The sequence below is a fragment of the Sorex araneus genome, chromosome 1 (genome assembly GCF_027595985.1).
Source record: "Sorex araneus isolate mSorAra2 chromosome 1, mSorAra2.pri, whole genome shotgun sequence".
NCBI classification, from domain to species: domain Eukaryota; kingdom Metazoa; phylum Chordata; class Mammalia; order Eulipotyphla; family Soricidae; genus Sorex; species Sorex araneus.
In genome coordinates this window covers 222,423,650-222,446,541 of record NC_073302.1, presented here as the reverse complement: position 1 = coordinate 222,446,541, position 22,892 = coordinate 222,423,650, and the positions used below count along the sequence as shown (strand labels likewise).

Genomic DNA, 22,892 nt, shown 5'->3' with positions numbered 1-22,892 from the left:
CTAGAGAGGAGATTGGGACTGATTTGAGATCCAGCCTCGCCTCATCCTGAGAACCAAGACTCTCCTCCCACCCTCCACCAGCTCCCGGGAGGCACAGACCGAGTCTCTGATGCAGCTCGACGGCTGCCTTAGCGAGGCTGGCAGGACCGTAATGCCCATGTCATGTTGGAAGCTTATGCAGACCTTACAAGTCAGACTTTCTTAGTTACTCAATCCATGAGCTCTTAGGTAGTTTCTTAAAAAGTTTGAACGACCAGATGACCCACCAATTGCACCAAAGAAAAATGCAATTAAAATACATGCCACAAAAATATTTGTATGCCAACATACATTGTGCCTTTACTCATAAAAAGGGAAAAGAAAAACAGAAAAATACGCATATTGTTCAATGTGGTGAATGGGTAAGCAAACATTAATATGTACAGCATAGGGGCTGGAGTGATAGCACAGTGGGTAGGGCGCTTGCCTTGCCGACCTGGGTTCGATTCCCAGCATCCCATAAGGTCCCTCAGCACCGCCAGGAGTAATTCCTGAGTGTAGAGCCAGGAGTGACCCCTGTGTATCGCTGGGTGTGACCCGAAAAAAAGCAAAAATATATGTGTGTGTATATATATATATATATGTACAGCATAACCATACATGGAATACTACTCAACAATCAAAAGAAACAAATTGCTGGGGCTGGAGCAATAGTACAGTGGGTAGGGCATTTGCCTTGCATGCGGCTGACCCGGGTTCGATTTCCAGTATCCCATGTGGTTCTCTGAGCACTGCCAGGGGTGATTCCTGAGTGCAGAGCCAGGAGTAACCCCTGTGCATCGCTGGGTGTGACCCAAAAAGAAAAACAAAAAAAGAAACAAATTGCTGACATATGCAACTCTATAGATAAAAACAGAAGCAACAGGTAAAAGGAAAGAAGCCTGACATACGAGATTACATACCATATGATTCCACTTATATGGCACCTCAGAAAGACAAAAGTATAGTGACAGGAAGCAGATCACTGGTTATGAGAAAACAGTGGTAGAACTTAATGTAAAAGGGCATAAGAAAATACTTTCTGACATGGTAAACATTTTATATCACGAGTGTATATGTATTATTTGTCAAAACTTATCAAATTTTACTCTTGATATTGATCTTAAGTTACTATACCCCACCAACAAAGGAAATATGAGAAAATGCACATTTTAAATATCGTATACTTGGGACCATTATGACAATAATGATGGCTAGAATGGATCACGCTGGATGGGAGATGTGTGCTGAAAGTGGGCAAAGAAACAAACATGATGGCCTCTCAGTATCTGTATTGCAAACCATAATGCCCAAAGAGAGAAAAAGTGCCTGGCCAGGAGGGGGTGGGGAGGGGAGGGCGTGACAGGAGGGATACAGGGGATATTGCTGGTGGGGAATTGTACACTGGTGGAGGAATGGGTGCTGGTACATTGTATGACTAAAACTACCATGAAAGTTTTGTAACTATCTCACAGTGATTCAAAAATAAATAAATAAATAAATAAACTTAGTGGCGAAAAAACAAAAAAGAAAGTAAAAGGCTATAAAACGTATGTGCCATTTAAAGTGAATTCTGGTGCTTTTACTACATCATGCTGACTCCTAGAGATGACTCTCCAAATACCCCACAGAATACTGAATCCCAATCTTTTCCACAGAGCACAGAAAATGTGTGTATGAACATGTATGTTCTATACTCCAGTGAAGTACTACAGGATAATTCTTTCAATTTAACACAATGCAACAAAATGGAAGCATAAGAGTGACTTTATTAAGTCACTTTGGTACTAAATGGGAAACTTCAAGTACTTTCAATTCTCATTAATAATGAATAACGTGGTACACACCTCACAGCAAGGCCTAACTGGATCCAAAAGGATTGGTGCACTATCAATAAATTCATTCCAAGAGACAGCTCAGAGGGCTGGAGCACATGCTTTGCGTGCAGGAGCAATAGGTTCAATTAGCAGCACACAGTCCGCTATACCTGAGCAATACCAGGAATGAATCCTAAAATCAACCAGTACACCCCTAAGTATTTGTGTGGCCCCCAAAACCAAAAATATTTACCAAGAATTAACGTGGCTATTTAATGATAAATAAGCATTTAAAAATCTACAGAGTATTAAAAATTACTGACTGTAAAGAAATTATGTCAAGTCACAGTTGCTTAACTAGTATTAAGGTAACTTTTTTGTTTCTGTTTTTTTGGGGCAACACCCAATGATGCTTCAGGGCATATACCAACTCTGCACTCTGAGATCACTCCTGGCAGTGCTTGGGAGACCACATGTGGTGCCAGGATCGAACTCATGTCTGCAGCATCCAAGGCAAGGCCCTATCTCAAGCACCCTACTATCGCTCTAGCCACAACATAACACTTATTACAATTACAGAATAACGTATATAACCAAATGCTAAATTTTATGGCACTTAAAGGCAGTGTGAAAGTTCACTCAGGTATGAGTATAAAATTTGATAGCAACTCTGTGCAGTCCTAGCCCTTGTGAGACAGGCAGACAAGCTGATATTAAGCAAATTAGCATACAAATTACTATATAATTATATGCTATGCTAAATATTATAGGAAAAAGGTTTTTTCCTTTAAAATTAAGAAATTTATGTTCCAATCTTGACTAAAGCTATCACATTTCTATCCTATATATATATATTTTTGGCTTTTTGGGTCACACCCAGCGATGCTCAGGGCTGACTCCTGACTCTGCACTCAGGAATCACTCCTGGTGGTGCTTGGGAGACCCTGTGGGATGCTGGGAATCGAACCCAGGTCAGCTGTGTGCAAGGCAAACGCCCTACCCACTGTACTATCGCTCCAGCCCCTGCCCTGTTATTTTTTTAACTAAACCTCTTGCCCTATTATTTTTTTAATCAATTATTTTTTCTAATCAAACCTCTAAATGCCAAAAAGCCCAGAGCTTCTACACCAAGCGAGTTCTTGTACAGACGTGACCTCCTAGGTCAGTCTATCCGATCAGTTCACTAGCAAAGTGGTGGTGGACCAGGCAGAAGGGTGACGCCCCTCTGCTGTAGAGCTTAGAGCTTTGGGCTGCAGTTGTATCTTTTCACTCTATGACTCCCAGATGCACGACCCCACAGAAAACAAGGCCCTAATGATCTGTTTGCTTCCTTTATTCCAATAGATGTAGGAATAGTTCTAACAGCGAACATCTGGTCCTTCAGCTTCCTTTCTCTCCTTAGGGGTTTACCTCTGACAGCCAAAATCTTCATTTTCCTTATTATTTAAAAAAAAAAAAATTTAAATCCAAAGATACCCAAATTTGATTATTATCTGGTCAAGAAAAAGTAAACAGAAGTCCCCTGTACACCACTCAAGTGCAGCACCAGGAATGCCCAAAAATCAAATGGAAAAAAAAAAAGGGAAAAATATCTATATAGCCTAGATTTGTTGCACAAGATTAAAGAACTTACGTTCTTAAGGGGGGGGGGGGGAGAGAGAAGTGTCTGTCATTGAGGCAAGCTGAGGGCAGAGTGGTGGGAACTGGGGCACTGGTGCTGGGAATTGTACACTACTGGAGGGAAGAGTGCTGGAACACTGTATGACTGAAACCCAATCATGAACAGCTGTGTAACAGGCAATCACATGGTGATTAAATTTAAAAATAAAAACAAATAAAAGAAGTAGGAAGAAGATAAATGATGATGATGAATTATTTCAAAAGTCTGATATCCAGAAAAAAAGAACAGGAGGAAAATAAGTTGTCAAAGAGAAAACAACATTTCTGAATCTTAAAAGGAGTAAGTAAACTGAAGAATATAAATGGTAATTACACTGATACAAACTGAACTCTAAAAGTAGAGAAAAAAATGAAACTAAATGTCTAAAAGTTTTTCCACAACAAACTGAGCCAATGTCTCAATAAACACAAAGTAGGTTTTGAAGAGAGAAACATGGAGAGAAATAGGAAACACTTCAGAATTATGGAACAAGACTAGTAACAGAAAGAAAAGCATGCAAGGTGCAGCACTGGTTGAAGCCTAGCAGCAGTATAAAGCAAGTACGTCATGGGAAAAATTGAAATCCAATCATCATCATCATCATCATCATCATCATCATCATCATCATCATCCTGTTGATCATCGAATTTCTCAAGCAGTCTCAGTAACGTCTCCATTCGTCCTATTCCTGAGATTTTAGAAGCCTCTCTTTACTCGTCCTTCCCAAGGATACCGCACTGGAGACTCTTTCAGGGTCAGGGGAATGAGACCCAACATTGTTACTGGTTTTGGCATATGAATACACCATGGGGAGTTTGCAAGGCTCTCCCATGTGGGCAGGAAACTCTAGGTAGCTTGCCAGGTTCTCCCAGAGGAAGCTTGGTTTTAAGTCTCTGGATGCTGGCTGTTGACAGGATTACACGGCACCGGGGACAGTCCCTGGGTGTGACCTCCTAGCTACTGGAAAAGGAGATCTGGGTGGACGAGGCTTAGTCCCAATCCGAGCAGGCTTGGAAGTCGCAGTCCTGGGTCCCACACAACTGGATTCTTCTGCCAGTACCTTCATGCGAGAGGCTCATCCAAATGTGTGGAGAGGGGCCTTAAGCATGGCTGTGGCTAGGCTCTGGAGGTCTTTGGCTGCGGGAGCTCTGCTCGGGGCAGGGAGGGAAGCTGAAGTCCACCCACTCTGCGGGGCCACAGGTAAGACAGCCAGGCGCAGGGTCAAGAGACTCGCTGTGTCGCCTACTGAGTATAGTAGTTATCATCCCAAGACAGGAAATATAGAAAAGAGGAAATATGCCTAAGAAGCATGAGAACTCAATTAGAAATATAAAGGCAGTTAAGGAGGTCAAAAGATACACATTTCCAGTTCTAAAATAAAAAGTCATGGGAAGTAAAATGTACAGTATGTTTACAATTAATATTGCACTACATATTTGAAAGTTGCTGAAAACAGATCTTTAAAGTTATCGTGGAAAATAAAATGTTTAACTATGATGATCAATGTTAAAAAGATTATCATTTCATGTGTATCTATGTATCTATCGTATATGTGATATATATGTGTGTGTATATGCATACACACACATATACACTCATGCAGGTATACACATATATCCAAGAGCACCAGTGCTTTTTATACTGACACCTTGAAAACTGACGACCCAAAATGGTGGGATTAGAGATAGGAACACAGTATTTCTGAAAATCCTTGGTAAACAATTATGAAAATCACACTGTCTAAATAAAAGCAAGAAAAAAAGGTTTCTAGTAAAAAAAAAAAATGAGGATACTAAAGAGCTTTTTTTCTTATGGGCCATTACTTCTATTTGATACTTAACATATCAAAAATAACAGGGCCCACTAAAGTATTTCTCCAGCCCTTAAAAATAAAATTAAAAAGAAAAAGGTCACAGGCTAAAGAGACATTACAGCAGGTAAGGCTGTTGTGTTGCATGCGGCTGACCAGGGTTCAATTCCTGCCATCCCATATGGCACTCCGAGCACAAACAGGAGTTATTTCTGAGTGCAAAGCCAGGAGTAACCCCTATGCATTGCCAGACATGGCCCCAAAACAAACAAAAAGAGATAAAGGTCAGCAAAATAAATATTAAGAATCTTTTACTAGACAGATATCCAAATGTACTGATGGACAAAGACCCGGAAAAGAATGAAAATGCCTGCAAGGACTAAATTAAGAAAAAAGCAACAACAAAACCAAGGCCAAAGACACAGCACAGTAGGTAAGGCTGCACTCCGTGAGGCAGCCCGGGTGCAAGCCCAGCACCATACGTGCTCCTGTGAACACTGAGGAGGGTTTCCTGAACACAGAGAACCAAGTGAGACCTGAGCAGACAGGTGGGCCAAAAACAAGCAAAATAATTTAGCATTAAATCAAAAACAATAGACTGCAGATCAAGGGTACAGACTTTACATGACCTGCAAGGACCTTGTTTTTATCCCAGGCACTAAATTTGCTGTGAGAAGAAATAAGAAATTGAGAAAATGAAGGTTAGTTGGTTTGAACTACATACTAGAATGCAAAAAGGAAAATGAAAATAAATGTTAGTGTCCCAGATTTGCCTCTAATCAGCTATACTGATACATTTTCTTCATTCTCACAAAATTGGGAATTAATATGCTATAAATTGTCAAACATAACAAAATTTAGCTCTATATTTTCTTAAGGTTATACTCATACTCATATGGACTGGAGCGATAGCACAGCGGGTAGGGGGTTCACCTTGCCCATGGCCAACCCGGGGTTCGATTCCTCCAACCCTCTCAGAGAGCCCGGCAAGCTACAGAGAATATCCCACTTGCATGGCAGAGTCTAACAAGCTACCCGTGGTGTATTCGATACGCCAAAAACAGTAACAACAAGTCTCACAATGGAGACGTTACTGGTGCCCACTCCAGCAAATCGATGAGCAATGGGATGACAGTAACAGTGACATATTTTCTTATGATTATATTCATACTCATATGGACTGGAGCAATAGCACAACGGGTAGGGCATTTGCCTTGTATGAGGTCAACCCAGGTTCGATTCCTCCACCCCTCTCGGAGAACCCAGCAAGCTACCGAGAGTATCTCGCCCTCACGGCAGAGCCTGGCAAGCTCCCCGTGGCTTATTCGATATGCGAAAAACAGTTAAAAAACAAGTCTCACAATTAAGGCCTTACTGGTGCCTGATTGAGCAAATCAATGAACAATGGGATGACAGTGTAACAGTGCTACAGTGCTATACTCATCTGCATATCTTATCTGGCAGCAAGGGATAAAACAATCTTTCATGATCTTTTTCTAGGATAACAGTGAGTAGCACATAAAAGACCTTCAATCAATATTCTTAACTAAAATCAGCCATTTTTCACCCGCTTTCTAGTCTTAATTTTGATTTAAGATTGAGCAAACAGGTCTTACTCCCAGTAATGCATGGTGCTCCCCTCCCCAGCACCTGCAAAGTAGTCCCACCTCACCTCTACTCCTGGAAGCAATACTCAAGTGTGGCCCAAAATAAAGACTGAATAAACAAATTATATTATAAGCTACAAACTTAGAGGTGTTGATTTAGCAACTATTTTATCAGGGAAAATAGAAGTGAATTTCTCAGGATGTTTCTACCTCTTTAAAATTATTAGCTTTAGAATGCGCTTCTCATTATATTTAATAAATTATAAACATCTAAGTGAATTCTATAAAATTTATTAATTACCTGGTTTATTTCAATAATAGTCCATACAACTAATATGCACTCCTTTTTAAAAATATCATACTAATTTTTTAAGCTTTTTAAAAAAAATTATTCTTTTATTGGATCACCATGTGGAAAGTTACAAAGCTTTCAGGTTTAAGTCCCAGTTATGCAATGCTCAAACCTCCATCCCTTCACCAGTGCACATATTCCACCACCAAGAATCACAGTATACCTCCCCCCACCCCCCACTTCCCCAGCCCCCCACCCTGCCTGTGTAACTGATAAGTTTCACTTTACTTTCATTACATTCAATATTTCAACAAAAAAACTCACTATTATTATTTGGAGTTTCTTCCCCCTAAAGTTGGACCTGCTAAAAAGGAAGCATTTGATAATTTGTTTTCCATTGCTGAGAATGAAGAGATATGAGGTCGAGTGGCCACACTAGCAGCCGCACAGTTTTGGATTTCTGTATTTTAGTATTTTAGTAACTGATTTCAGAGAAATATCTGCCAGGAATTGCATCGTTGCAAGCTTGTACCTCTCAGCTACTTTATATTCCACATATGAGTGCGACCTTTCTGTGTCTGTCTCTTTCTGACTCATTTCACTCAACATTGACACTCTCCATGTTGATCCACTTATATGTAAATTTCATGACTTCATGTTTTCTGACAGCTACATAGTATTCCATTGTGTAGATGTACCAGAGTTTCTTTAACCAGTCATCTGTTTTTGGGCACTTTGGTTTTTTCCAGATTGTGGCTATTGCAAACAGTGCTGCAATGAACATATAAATGCAGATGTCATCTCTACTATACCTTTTTGCCTCTCTGGGACATATTCCCAGGAGTGGTATTGCTGAGTCAAATGGAAGCTCAATTTCTAATTTTTGGAGAATAGTCCATATTGTTTTCCAAAAGGGCTGAACCAGTCGGCATTCCCACCAGCAGTATCACACTAATTTTGGGGCTGGAGCAACAGCACAGCAGGTAAGGCATTTGCCTTGCATGCAGCCGACCCGGGTTCGATTCCCAACATCCCATATGGTCCCCCGAGCACTGCTCAGGAGTAATTCCCAAGTGTAGAGCCAGGAGTAACCGCTGTGCATCACCGGGTGTGACCCAAAAAGGAAAAGCAAAAAAAAATCACACAAATTCTGATTCTTAGTTTAAGATTAGTATTTGTCCAGAAAAGAGTAATTCCTTGGCAATCAACAATATAGAAATAATTTCTTAACATTTCACTTCAACAAATTTCAACGATGAGATCTAATTATTTAACAACTTTATTGAGCTATAATAAACATATTATAGCCTACCATAAAAGTATCCATTTCAATTTTTTTTAGCAATAAAAGTCATGCAATTATTACTAACATTCAGGTTTTTTTTTTTTTTTTTTTTTGCTTTTTGGGTCACACCCGGCAATGCACAGGGGTTACTCCTGGCTCTGCACTCAGGAATCACCCTTGGCAGTGCTCAGGGGACCATACGGGATGCTGGGATTCGAACCCGGGTTGGCCACGTGCAAGGCAAACGCCCTACCCACTGTGCTATTATCACTCCAGCCCCCTATTAACATTGTTTTAAAAGATTTCAAATCCTCCAAAATATCCCTCATGTTCATTTACTTGAAGTTCCCCCAAATAACCACTAATGTACTTTATGGGTTAATGCATAAGACAGAATTTTTACTAATTTAGTATTTTTGAGATTACAGGAATGTCAATCTATAGTAGTTCACTCTTTTTATCACTATGTAATATTCCAACTCACTTTACGTTTGATATAAAATGACCTACAAATCATTGTCTCCTTTTTATAAGATAGTTTTAAGAACCAATAGTTTGCCAAAAACATCTACTACTTGTATTCCACAGTACTGCCACTACCTTCCTAAACTCCAAGTCTAATCACTTCCACAAGTACTAAATAAGACCTCTTTAATGATTATCATCAAACAAGGCAAAATTCAAATCCCTTGACTGAATAGAGTGGGCAAGGCCACTAGATCCAGTCTCATGCCCTACCACATCTTTCTTGCATGCACTGACAACCATACTGAGATATAAGGTTCTCTTCCATTCAACCCATGATCTCTTCCATCATCATTACCATTGCAACATTTACTTAACAAACCTGAATTCTTGTAAAAATTTCACCTGAAAACATCGAGAGCAAGCATCACCTTTTCAGCCATTTATGTCATAGCATTTTACTTCTTACACCATAATAACTATCAATCTCTCTTACTAAACTCATGATCCCAGCACCTAACCTCATGCTGAATTATCACTGAAGTTCAATAAATAGGTTTAATGAAAATGTTCTCTCTAGAAACATTTTTCTGGTTACTTAATTAAAGAAGATTGTAGGATAACACTGTGTTTGTCCTTTAACCCTTGCCGCAGGGAACTTAAGTTTATCTTAAAGCAATGTCCTTTCTGTATGGACACAGGAAGACAGTTTATATTATGCTTTGTAAGTTGGCAACTGATTGACTCCAATAATATTTACTCCTAGGCATCTGCTTTTTCGACTCAGTTGTCCTTAGTTCTTAGCACCCCAAAAGCAGGGTCTCGATGAGGGACGGAATGGACCCAGGGCAAGCTGAGAGCTACCCTGACATTGAAATGGGCCAGGCCAAAGTGCCACAATACTCAACTATAAGTTGAGAGCATGGTCATAGACAAATGCTATCTTGATCCAAAAGTAACAACGAGACTAGGACCCTGCTGGGGTTAGGAAGATTAACCTGGCCTAAGGACTGTGGTCTGGAATATACTGTGAATGTCCTCAGGAAGAACCAAACTTTAAGTTTGATGTATCTCTTACTGTGCCCATACAGAATGACACTGCTAGAAATATTACAAGTAGATTTACTACAACTAATTAAGTGGATTACTAGCTGAGGAGGGCTGGAGTGATAGCACAGCAGGTAGGGCGTTCACCTTGCATGCGGCCGACCCAGGGTTCGATTCCTCTGCCCCTCTTGGAGAGCCAGGCAAGCTACCGAGAGTATCTTGCCCACTCGGCAGAGCCTGGCAAGCTACCCGTGGCGTGTTCGATATGCCAAAAACAGTAACAATAAGTCTTATAATGGAGACGTTACTAGTGCCCGCTCAAGCAAACTGATGAGAAACGAATGGGATGACAGTGACAGTGACTAGCTGAGTAAAGAAGAAAGCAGCAAATCCTGGAGGGGATCCTGCTCTTAAGTGGATCTCCTAGTAATCTGAAGTAATCTCCTTAGATGAGATTTTGTTAATCTCCTGGAGGAGTGGTCTTACCCTTCTTTGTTGATTTGTTAATGTTCGACCCATCTTTGTGTCACCACCCTATGTGATTGCTCTATAAACCAAGACTGTAAGAGAAGTAGGAGAGAGGACACAGAAGCAGAGCACAAAGCGAAAGAGAATCAGGGAGTCACTGGAGCCAGAAGCAGAGGAAAGAAAGAGCACAAAGCGAGTGAGAATCAGAGTCAGAGTCAGAGTCAGAAGTAAGAGCAACTGAGAATCCAGACACTGAAGCAGAAGGGCTCCGGAGAGAGAGATCAGAAGAGACCAGAGGAGAGATGATAAATACAGAGAAAGGTCGGAAGAGACCAGAGGAGAGATGACAGAGACAGAGACAGAGACAGAGACAGAGAGACAGAAGAGAGCACAGTGGCACACACAGAAGCAGAGCAGAAGGAGGAGCCATTCCAATCCGGTCCATACACAGCAGCTTGAAAGCACCGAACTCAAGGGGAGGGAGAGAGAGAGAGGGGGAGAGAGAGAGAGAGAGAGAGATAGCGTCGCCCCAAGAGCCCACGAACAACACACACACATCACATCACATCACCCCTTCCACGCGTTTATATTTTTTACGGAAGATCAACTAAATTTTTCATACTGATGGTGAAATGGGATCAGCGCAGCAGCTCCAAGAACTGAAATACATGTTTCACAAGCTGGACCCCACGTTTCATCACCAGTACCGTGCCATAAGTGTCGAGTGCCTGGCATAAACACTGCTACGACGCCTCTACCGCCCTCCCTGCCCCCCAAAATAAAAGAAAGAAAGAAAAAAAAAGAAGGATCTAATGGAAGTGATATAATACAATTTCAAGTCTAAGGGGTCAGGACTCCAAGGATCTAGAAACAATGACCCAGCAGTTTTAGTGATAATTATTAGTCTGCACAGCAAATAAAGATTTACTGGTATTCATTCATTTAATGCACTGTTGTCCTACAATCAGTGGAACTAAACTTACACTAGAGGCCATATAGGCTAAAAAGACTAAAATATTTACTTGTCTTTTTAAAACAGGCATAGCAACCTCTAGTATTTATCATGATGCATGTTGTGGAAGAAGAAAATACCAAATTTTCCTTTGTAAAAAAAAAAGCTTTTACATCTCACCTATTTACACTTGTGTGCATGTTTAATATTCATGCAACAGTGATACATACAGAAGCTCTAAATTAGAAATGTGTACTCACTGGGATAGTGCATTTCTTTTTTTCCCCTTAAAACATGTGAGCAATAAATAAATAAATAAATAAATAAATAAATAAATAAATAAGACCTACTAATATTCAGACAAGTTTTAGAGCTTACTTTAAAAATTTTGCAGGAGTCAAAAAGATAGTACAGTGGGTAAGGCACTTGCCTTGCACACAGCCAACCTGGGTTCCATCCCTGGCATCCCATATGGTCCCCTATGCACCACCAGGAGAGACTCCTGTGTGCAGAGCCAGAAGCAAGCCCTGGGCACAGCCAGCTGTGACCCAAAAAACAAATAACAAAAATAAAATAAAATTTTCACAGTCCAGATTACTGTATGAACTGTTATTTATTTCGAGCAGAGAGACCTAGAGTTGAAACTGTTTAAAAACATCTGTAAATTAACTTTGCATTGGGTTAAAAAGTCTATTAAAATGAGACAGAAAATACTAATGTTCCTCAGTTTGAATATAATAAAATAAAAACTGAAAATCAAAATTGCTTCAAAGGTGACTTTTTTAATTGTAATAGACAAATTAAATGCAAATTTGTCCTTCCAAAACATGAAGCCCAATTGTTTAGCATATTATAAACACAAAAAGAATACCTCACTACCAAAATTTTTAATCAATATATACTTAACATGTGCTATTTTGTAACTGAAGTGTTCTTTAGCTCTATGATATTTAGTAGGTTATTTCCACTTAAGACAACAGATACTACCCTAAGGTTGTGATGGAACCTGGAAATAGTCCTCCTTGATAGAACTTAAGGTTAGGGGGTAATTTCTAACTCACAAGTTGGGGTCTGATCATCAACAAATTTATAAACTAAAATTAATTACCAATTGAACCTGGACTTGCCAGGCTTGGGTTGTCAACCTATGCAGAATCATATTCTCCAACAAAGAGTCACAGCCCCCAGAGAGAACTACACTCTACTCTGCTCACCTTTAAGGTTTTTTTGAGGCCTTCCGAGATGACTAGCATCAGACATTTGAGGAAGGCTAGCCATTAGACAAGGCTTTTCCCCACGATCTGACTGCTTGAAGTGACATCCAGGATCAGGTCGATCCTGTATCCAGGAATCATGACCCTCCCTGAGGCACCAGTCATCATGAGACAGTCAGTGCACTTTAGCACTTCTTGAAAACCACTGGGCTGCTCCTTTAGCTGAAAGGAAAAAAAACATCAAAACCACAACAAACAAAGCAAAGGGGGGAAAAATCAGTAATTCAGCCTGAAGAGACAGAGTGTGGGGGGAAATATACCAAAATAGCCTTGTCTATGTCAAAATGTAACTTGCCTTGAAGCAAAAGATAATAGTGTCAGTATCCTTCTAGTCACTGAACAAACTTTATTCCTTACACAAGTTTCTGGGGGAAAAAATTAAACTACTGTATTATATCTGGAAAGAATAAACTTAAATGAGTTTAATAACTACTTATAGAATACCACTAAATAAATTTAATGAAAGCATTTATAAATTATGAACAGCGTAAAACATATGTAAATGTGCCTTATCAGTAAACTAAGAACTAAATTTTTCATGCTGTCCTATTTCAATCTTATAGACAGAGACCTGAAAGACATTCAACAAGATGATTTTAATTGGCAGAAAACTTTAATTTCAGTTATAGTCAACCTACTAATATTCAAAATACTGATGATAGAAAAGAATCTAGCTTGCATCCTCCACTGGTTTGACATTAATACACGTCTATTCCCCTCTATCCACGTTGTTCTTTTCCCAACATTCTATATCTCAGTGCTCACACTTGTTAAAAATAAAGAATTTTAAATGCTCACATCACAATGGTCTTAAATTAAAAACTCTTAAAAAGGCTTACTTGTTTAATCTGCTTTAAAAAATAAAACACTACTGAAATCCAGAAATTAAGTCCAGCTTATTTCTATTTTTCAAATAGAAAACATTTTGTGAAGACATAATATTAAAATCAGAAAAGAGCCATACGTTGTTGCTTTAAAAGATGGTTTGTAACTCCTTCATTATTTTTGCTTAACCCAGGCAATGCTCAGGTGTTACTCCTGGCTCAACTCAGAAATTACTCCTGGCAGTGCTCAGGAGACCAGCAACAATACTCTATCAATTACTTTTTTTTTTTACTTTGTAACTTTCTGCTATCTTTCCACTGCTACTCATCCAATATCCCCATCTCAACAGAACACCAATATCCACATAGATTCTTCGCTGGGAATCTCCAAATAATACTAAAATTAGTGATTTTTTTTCTGACAATCTGATTATAGCCAGAATCCTCTCTCCAAGAAAAAGGTACACACAAATTGATATTTCCAGAAATACACAGAACTCTTTGAAGCCCAAACCTGGACCCCGGGGTCAGAACTCCTGTCAAATGCTTTGCTTATGTCTTTGAAGCCTTTCCTATCCTCTCAGATTTCTACCAACCCGGTTCAACACAATTAGCTTTAGCACACCCCATTTTTCTTAGGCTGCTGCACCTAGTTTGCTGATTCTCCTAACATCATTCAATCTATCTTCCACTTTGCTGGCAAACTATGCTTACTAAAGTGCAAACCTGATCGTGTGGATTACATTTTCCCATCTTCAATACATTCTCTCTGTATGTTACCTGAATGGTGTTCAATCTCAGGGTGATTTCATCTGGGCTCTATCGACATTTTGAACAATCCAATCCTCCTGCTTACTTTCCATATTTTAATTGTACAGGTTAGAGCCTTTCTATATACTGTTTTCATTCTATTAGTTTTGCCTTTACAAATACCTCTTCTTGAGACACCATGGCACAATTCCTTTACTCAACCCTCAAAACTTGGTTCCTTTCTCTATGATCTCTCAGAACCTTCTGCTTTCTTCTACATGAACTTTGTCTCCGTATTACAAATGCTTATACCTGCCTGCCATCAAAAACAACATGTTTTTTTAAGGGCAAGAACCTCACTTAATTCCAACTTTGTGTTCCCAATACCTGGAACATAACAAGTGTCATACTTTATACAGATGGTGCTGACCTATTCACAATCAGAATTACTATTATCATGAGAAAAACTATTTCTGAATTAACCTACAATACACTTTCAGCAATTCAAAAATCTGAATAAATTCATTATGCTAGTGTATTAGAGCAAGTATCAAGAAAAAATGTTAAATGTAATTCTCACCAAATTCTTCACGAACTGCTTTCATCTGAGCAAAACATGTACATAATATATGCTTATTTTTTTATTATGAACAACCAAAAGCAAAAATTAAAGAATAAAAAAGAGGGTCAGGAATCACAGTCCAGTGGGTCAGGCACTGTGCTCAACACACAGCAGACTCGGGTTCCATCTTCAGCATCACATATGGTTCCCCTGAAGCTCACAGGGAGTGATCTCTGAGCACAGAACCAGGAGTAAGCCATGAGCACTGCAGGGTGTGGCCCAAAACAAAAAGAACAGAGAGAGTACCATGAAGTTTCTTGGCAACTCGTAAGTCAGAGAGCAGGCATCCGACAGATAATATGAATTACTCCACCCCTCACCCCCCCAAGTTCTTCTTTGTCCATGCTCAGTCTAAATGCCCTCTTATGTCCTCTCAATACTAGGTAAGCAGTAACTACAGACTGTCTTTTGTTAACAGAGTTAGAGTTAGTATTTCTTTTTTTTCTTTTTTCTTTTCTTTTTTTTTTTTTTTTGCTTTTTGGGTCACACCCAGCGATGTCCAGGAGTCACTCCTGGCTCTGCACTCAGGAATTACCCCTGGCCATGCTCAGGGGACCATATGGGATGCTGGAAATCGAACCCGGGTTGGTCGTGTTCAAGGCAACCGCCCTACCCACTGTGCTATCACTCCAGCCCCTAGAGTTAGTATTTCATAGCTATTTAATAACCAACTAACTCTGTAACACAATACAAAAGATACTCAGAGAAGGCCTGATCCATCCCTTAGATTCCATTCCTAAGAAACCAATTCCTGAAATCAACAATTCTAAAGATTAATAATTACTTCTTAATCAAAGTTGTTTTATTGGCTTTCTAAGTGAAAAGCAGTTTTATCTTGTTTTATTATCACTGTCACTGTCATCCCATTGCTCAATGATTTGCTCAAGCGGGCACCAGTAACATCTCTATTGTGAGACTTCTTGTTACTGTTTCTGGCATATGAATACGCCACGAGGAGCTTGCCAGGCTCTGCCGTGCAGGCGAGATACTCTCCGTAGCTTGCCGGGCACTCTGAGAGGACTGGAGGAATCGAATCCGAGTTGGCCTCATGCAAGGCAAAAGTCCTACCCACTGTGCTATCGCTCCAGCCCCTAAAAAGTCAATTAATAAATAATGATTATCATTGAGAGCCAATGGTCCTCCCATAATGCAACCAGGGAGCAACAGAACAGAGGGCAGGAGGCTTGTCTGGCACGTGGCCAACATGGCTTCCACCCCAGGCGGTGCCTGGAGCCCCACCCAGAGAAACCCCGGACTAGAGAAACCCCTGACCAGAGAAACCCCTGAGCCAGGAGTAGGGTCTCAGCACCCAGAGTGGCCCAGAAACAAAATAAACAAAACAAAATACTGCCAGCATTTTGTAACACAAAGAGGTAACACAGGGGCTAAAGTACTTGCCTTGTCAGGGGCAGACCCCATATGGTTTTGAGACTGTCAATAATGTGACTCCTGAATCAGTAAGCCCTGAGCATTATCAGATGTGGCCCCAAAATTACAAAACCACAGTAACCAAGATTGTAACCAAGGCTAGACCTATATAGATTGATGGTTTATAATTCCGAGTCCAGAAGCCAAATGATTTTTGACAAGGATGTCAGAATCATTCAATGGTGAGTAATGATGCCATATACAGCACTGTAGAACCTCATGCAAAAAAAAAAGCAACTGCACTTCTCACTCATACTACAAAAGCAAATTAAGTCAAATGAATCAAATGGGTTAGGAAGATGGTACAGAGACTGGGGAACATGTCTCATAAGCATGAGATCCCAACCTGAGCCTCCAAGAACCCTAAGCATCATTATTTTCACATATACTTTTGGAGTTTTTCTTAAAGTGTATTTAGAGATACTACGTTCAAAACCTGTGGTTTCAAGTCTAAAGGCACATCAGAATCAACGGGGCCCACTGACAAATATACAGATTCCCAGGTCCCTGACAATATCAACTAAAATTTTCAGATTTTAAGCTGAATATATATACTATTTTGATGTTAATATGCATATTAACGTTATTTTGATGTCCTTTGAAAACTGCTATTCTAAACAGCATACTAGTTTATGTATAAGAGCTAAAATCAAAAATGTTATAACTCTTATATAGCTGCATTTATGCTGTCTCTCCAAATAAATTTTCTTTACATATACTAAGGCATTATGCACTGATTCTGCCAGTCTAATAAATGAAGGGTGAAGTGGCTTCACCTTTTAATAAGAATTATCTTGAGGGGGGCCAGGAAATAGCTCAATATTGGAACACATGCTTTGCATACAAGAGCCATGTGCATTCAATACCCAGCACCGCATGGTATACCGAGCGGTGCCACATATAGCTCTACCCCTCCAAAAACATTAGTTTGAAATATCTTAACACCAAAATCTAGATAATAGGTTAGTTATGTAGTCAAACAGCTTCCTCAAAGAGTGATCAACCAGTTTTTCTTCTCAGTTATCACATTGCAGTCTTAATGTGCAGTCTGCACATTAAGAAAGACTTAAGCTTTTCCTTCCAAATGATCTTATAAAAAGTATTCTTATATTCAGTAAGATTCCTACAATGATAAAGGCTCAAAATACACTGACAGTATTTAATTTTAATTATGCATTTTCTTTTACTACATATTTTCAATATAATAATTAAGATGAATAGCACACCCATAGTTAATTCAGTGTTAGGAGAATAAGGCCCAACTACGTATTTTTGAAAAAATCAAGCAGATCAACATCCAACAAATTCTTATTAAATATTCTTGGATATATGACATAGTAAGGGAACAACAAATGGTTAAAGTCATTGCAACATGAGATTTTGTCTGCAGAACTGAGCTTACATAGAGGAATGGTTAGAAGGGGTCCTTGGGACAATGGTGAAAGGAAGCAGGCTCTCGGGTTAGGGTTAGGGTTAGGGTTAGGGTTAGGGAGTGGTATTGGAATGATATAATAACGGTATTGTAGACCTCAGCATGCCAATAAAAATGGTTGAAAAATATTCTCAATATCTGAACTGATATTCTCAATATCTATACACTAATGTGTACAATAATTTACATTTAGAACATTCTACAAATAAGGGAAGAGTTAATTCTGATGTTATAACTGAGCCACTGATACTACTAATATGAAGATGTACCACGATTCACTATTAAGAGAATAAAACATTAAAACTCAGAAATGTACTAACACACAGCTCTGCTATTATATCCTATTATACTAAACTAATACCTTTAAGATTAGAGTTTTTAATTTTTTTCTTTTTCTTTTTTTTTTAAAATTGTTTTGGACATGCTTTGTTTGAGAGCCTTGGTTCAATCCCCTAAATCACACACAAAAATACTGCTTCTAAATTGTTTGAGATATTGGGTCAGAACAATAACACAGTGGGGAGGGTGTTTGCCTTGCACCCAGCCAACCTGGGTTTGGTCCCCAGCATCCCAAATGATTTCCTGAGCACGACCAGCAGTCATTCCTGAGTGCAGAGCCAGGAATAACCCTAAGCATTGAGGGTGTGACCCAAAAAGCCAAAAAAAAAAAAAATTGTTTGAGTATTTAAAAAATATGACTTATCCTTTAATCAGTACAGACCAGGAAAAATTAAATATACACTATAACTATAGATTCTAACTAAATGTCATTCTTGTAAAAGGAAAATATTGTTTACATTGCACAAAACAACTAAGAAATACTATTACCAATCCACATCTCAAAGAATGATGGAACTTGTGCATCATCTTTTGAGAACTGACAGACAGAAAGAGAAGTCCCTAATCTGCAGTCATTTGAACTAGCTGCAATTACTAAGACATTCTTTCTACAAACACATGACCTTTCTGAATATCTGCCAAGAAATTTTAATAGTGAGAGAGAAGAAAAGTTACTGCCTTTAGAGGTAGTTGGGGAGTGGGGTGGCGGGAAGGAAATGGGATATTGGTGATGGGAAATGTACACTGGTGAAGGGACACACTGGTGTTGGAACACTGTATGACTGAACCCCAATCATGAACAACCTTGCAACTGAAACAAAAAACTCATGAAAGCAGTTGTCTTTTCTTTCAGTTAGGAAAATCTACAAAGACAAAATTAATAATGTCAAAAACCAACAGAATTTTTTTTCCCCTGCAAACTTCTCTGAAATCTTACCCTTGGGGCAATCCCATCATTGGCAAAGAGATGCAGGAAAAACCTTTAGCATATAGAAATCTCAGTATCTGAAAGATAATACTACTATTAGCACTTTCAAGGAAGAGCAAAATAACTGCCACACTATCCTGGAATGTCACTCATCACTAAGAAGGTACTGGCAGGGATCTCTTCTAAGCTAGACTTTATTGAGCAATATTCCTACATGTTCCTGGAATCATAGCACAGAATACTTTTCCACTGCAGAACAGTACAAAGGAGGCTATGAAAAACAGAAACCAGAAAAAAATGTTTTTAATAGCTCTAATTACAATCTGGTACTACCTAATGATCCTACTATTTTATATATCAATAATATAACATGATAAATGATATTATGAACACTGTTTCACAAGTTTACCACCATCACAGACGACTATCCATCAGGGTAAGAAATATAGTTCTCTTGTATATCACAATTTAAAGTCCCATCTAACATAAAGCCCCACAATGTCCCACCTTATACATAAATATATAACAAATTGCCAACTTATCAAATAGCTGAGTTTCAAGAGGAAAAAAGGAGCAAAACTACATACACATTTTGAACAGAGGTTGTCAACAAAAATCCTAGCTAATTATGTATAACTACTGTATCAGAAACATTTAACACTTAAGACAATATCCTGAACTTTTATTAAATGAAGACAAATAAGGTAATTCAAGTCATGAATTAAAGTAATCACACAGATCACAACTCCAAAATACAGAATTATTACTCTTCAAACTCCTATCACCCTAAGTGTCACAGAGGAAATGGTATCCCTCTATTACTATAATTTGACACGCAAGCTGTAAGACATTGAGTCATTGTGGCCTTTATAAACTTAGCTGGATCATGAGAAAACATAGCAACAAGTTTTTCTATTATCTTCTAGGATCAATACAACATTATACAAACTTTCTTGATTAATTTCACAGGTAACATAAATTTCATAGCTTACTAAATTTCCATGGCAATGCCAAATTATGAAGAACATCCTTAAATTTAGTTGATCCAAATTAAGACTCTAAAAATTCACAATACACAAGATATGATATGTGCACAAGATGGGTAATATGAGCCCTCTTTAGTGCTTACATAACACACTATATCTATTTTATTACTCATATATCGACTTAGTAAGTGATCAACCCATAAGACAGGAAACCAAAAAACAAAAATATCTACCCTATTCATCATTGTTTTCTTCATTGCCTAGAAACGATGTTATATCAAATTCAAGGGACACTGGGTAAGAACATACTATCTATGTGACAATTGTAAGAAATTCTGAATTAAATAAACAGAAGGTAAAATTTAAGAGCAAAAGCAAAAAAGTCAAGGAAGTAGTAGATTAGAACATTGGTCTACAGAGGGGAGGGATATGTCTTTGGAATTTAAAACAACTCTAATACAAATTTTGGCAGTAACACATTTATAACCTTGAGCAAATCACCACCAGAGATGTTTCCCCATTTAAAAAAATATAAAGTATGCTTTGCTTGAAGGTCTGGGCAGCCTATGAGAACCCTCCTCCCCTCACTCCTCCTCATAAACACAGCACCGCCAAGTATGGCTCCAAAACAAGAAAGAAGTAGTAAAGTTAGATTTATGAGCTCTGATTTTCCTTATATTTTCTAAGGATGATTTTAAAGTAACAGGAATAATTATTACTAAAAGCACTAACAAAATGGATGCCATGACTCCGGAGCAAAGGCTATCTATACAGGTGGAATGCCTTAACCAATATAGGTCAATCAGTACCAGGCACAAGCAAACAAAAACTATACATACACACACATACTTAATGTAGAAACTGACACACTCATTCAACAAATCTAAAAGGAGAACCAAACTTTGCTAAAGATGAGAAATCTCTGCAAAGATTACAAATCCAAAGGGATTAAAAAAACATATGGACAAAATTCTGTCATTCCCAGTAGAAATTACAATATATGTAGCATACATGTGCACAAACATACAAGATCAAACCAAAAGCATCTTCATATCCTTCATTAATTTAAAGGCTCCTCAAAATGAACCACACAAATTATTTCGGTTAAAATAGAGCAGAATTCCACATTTCAACAATATGCATATCTGGGGGTCCAATTTCTCTTTGCCACACCAGAGTTTTGTTAGGATACTAAGAACCCAAAATGAGAAACTCAAAGACGTTCTTAAACTGAAAATCAAAATAACTCACAGGTATATGCTCCAACTTCACAGCCAAAAAGAACCATTGCCTTAAAACAATTATCTCTTAGTTTCAAGTGAGTAGTAATCAATTTTATCTTAGTAACTATCATACCCAATACAACAATGTCTACAATTCAATTTTTTATGCGATTTTCATTCTCAAACTATGTTAAATGTTGTAGAAAATAAAAGAGAATTAAAAGATCCTTGCCCACAGGAAAATCTTCAAACCTTTCTAAGCAAGGCAGTTTTAATAGATAATCCCATTCTCCAATATCCTTTTAATGATCTAGGAAGAAAGATGGACCATTCCACTACCCACATATATTTCAAGTAAGTCTTTTTTAAACTGGGAAAGGCTCTACGACAAATATTACAAATAGAATAAATTCGTATATAACAGAATAAAATATATCGTACCCCAATAGGCCCTCCTGACAAAGGCAATAAAGCGAAGCACTTTGAATGGATACTTGCTTATATAAGAATATTTCACAATAAAAAAAGTATTTTTTCAACCATCAATAAGTAGAAATGAAAGCCATTGCAAATAAAAACAAAAATATTCTAGCATAAGGCTCCTACTGTAGAACAAAGAGAGTACAGGGCATAGGGCCTTGCACATGGCTGACCCTGGTTCAATCCCCAGCACTACATATGTTTCCCAAAGTATCACCAGGAGTGACACTTGAGCACAGGACTGGGCCAGTGCCAGAGCCTGGAGTATGACCCTAAGCACAGCAGGGTATGGCCCAAACCTCATCATCAATGAAGAAGTTAATGATTGGTGGGGGATTCAGAGAGGTAGTTTCATAGGCAGAGTGCATGTTCTGCATGCATGAGAGCCAGGGTCATTCCCCAGCATCATATGGTCTTCAGGAAGCAACCCCAAAGACCAATGAGTAGCCCCTGAGCAACCACCAGGAATGCCCCCCAGAATATTGAAAGCAAATTAAAGTTATTTGGGTTCTATTAATATTTATGATCTGATTAATGATACCTATCCTTCACTCTATTTTCAAAAGGAAGGTCAAACTGTAAATATCAGAGTTTCAAATTTAAAGCTGCACAATGTTTTTACTTCTTAATAGCAGGACATAATTTGTTATCAATGTTAACCAAATGCAAAAGTCTATAAGCCAATGAAATTCATTCCAAGGTTATGAGTTATACTTAAGTTATATATTTAACAGTGACTCTATTTAAAATTTTCTATCTCTGGACCTAAGAGCGACTACAGAGTTAAAGTGCCAGACTTACCAGAACCACCAGGACTGAGGCCTAAGCACAGAGACCGGAGTGAGCCCTGAGCACCACCTGGCATGCCCCGCCACCAACATTTCCTTTTTTATCTCCATGAATTAGATCCTAAATTCCATTTCATATCAACTGTTCAAATAACTTTGGTTCTCTTTCCCCAAAACAAATCAAGATCAAGAAATCATAATTTTCGGGGCTGGAGCAATAGCACAGCGGGTAAGGTGTTTGCCTTACACGTGGCGGACCCGGGTCCAATTCCCAGCATCCCATATGGTCCCCTAAGCACCGCCAGGGGTGATTCCTGAGTGCAGAGCCAGGAGTAACCCCTGTGCATCACCAGGTGTGACCCAAAAAGCAAAATTTAAAAAAAAAAAGAAATTACAA

The 22,892-nt window shown here is 38.7% G+C and overlaps 1 protein-coding gene across 5 annotated transcripts in view; it reads right to left on the bottom strand.

The window, feature by feature from the left end:
* Window positions 1–22,892, bottom strand: part of INTS6 (integrator complex subunit 6) — a 111,990-nt gene that overhangs the window by 60,553 nt on the left and 28,545 nt on the right. Inside the window, exon 1 of one of the 5 annotated variants that reach the window (XR_008630676.1) lies at window positions 12,636–12,785. The exons of the other annotated variants lie outside the window; for them this stretch is intronic. The gene's annotated coding sequence lies outside the window, so the exon portion shown is untranslated. Of the gene's footprint in view, window positions 1–12,635; window positions 12,786–22,892 lie in introns of those variants that run through there. 5 annotated transcript variants of the gene reach the window in all.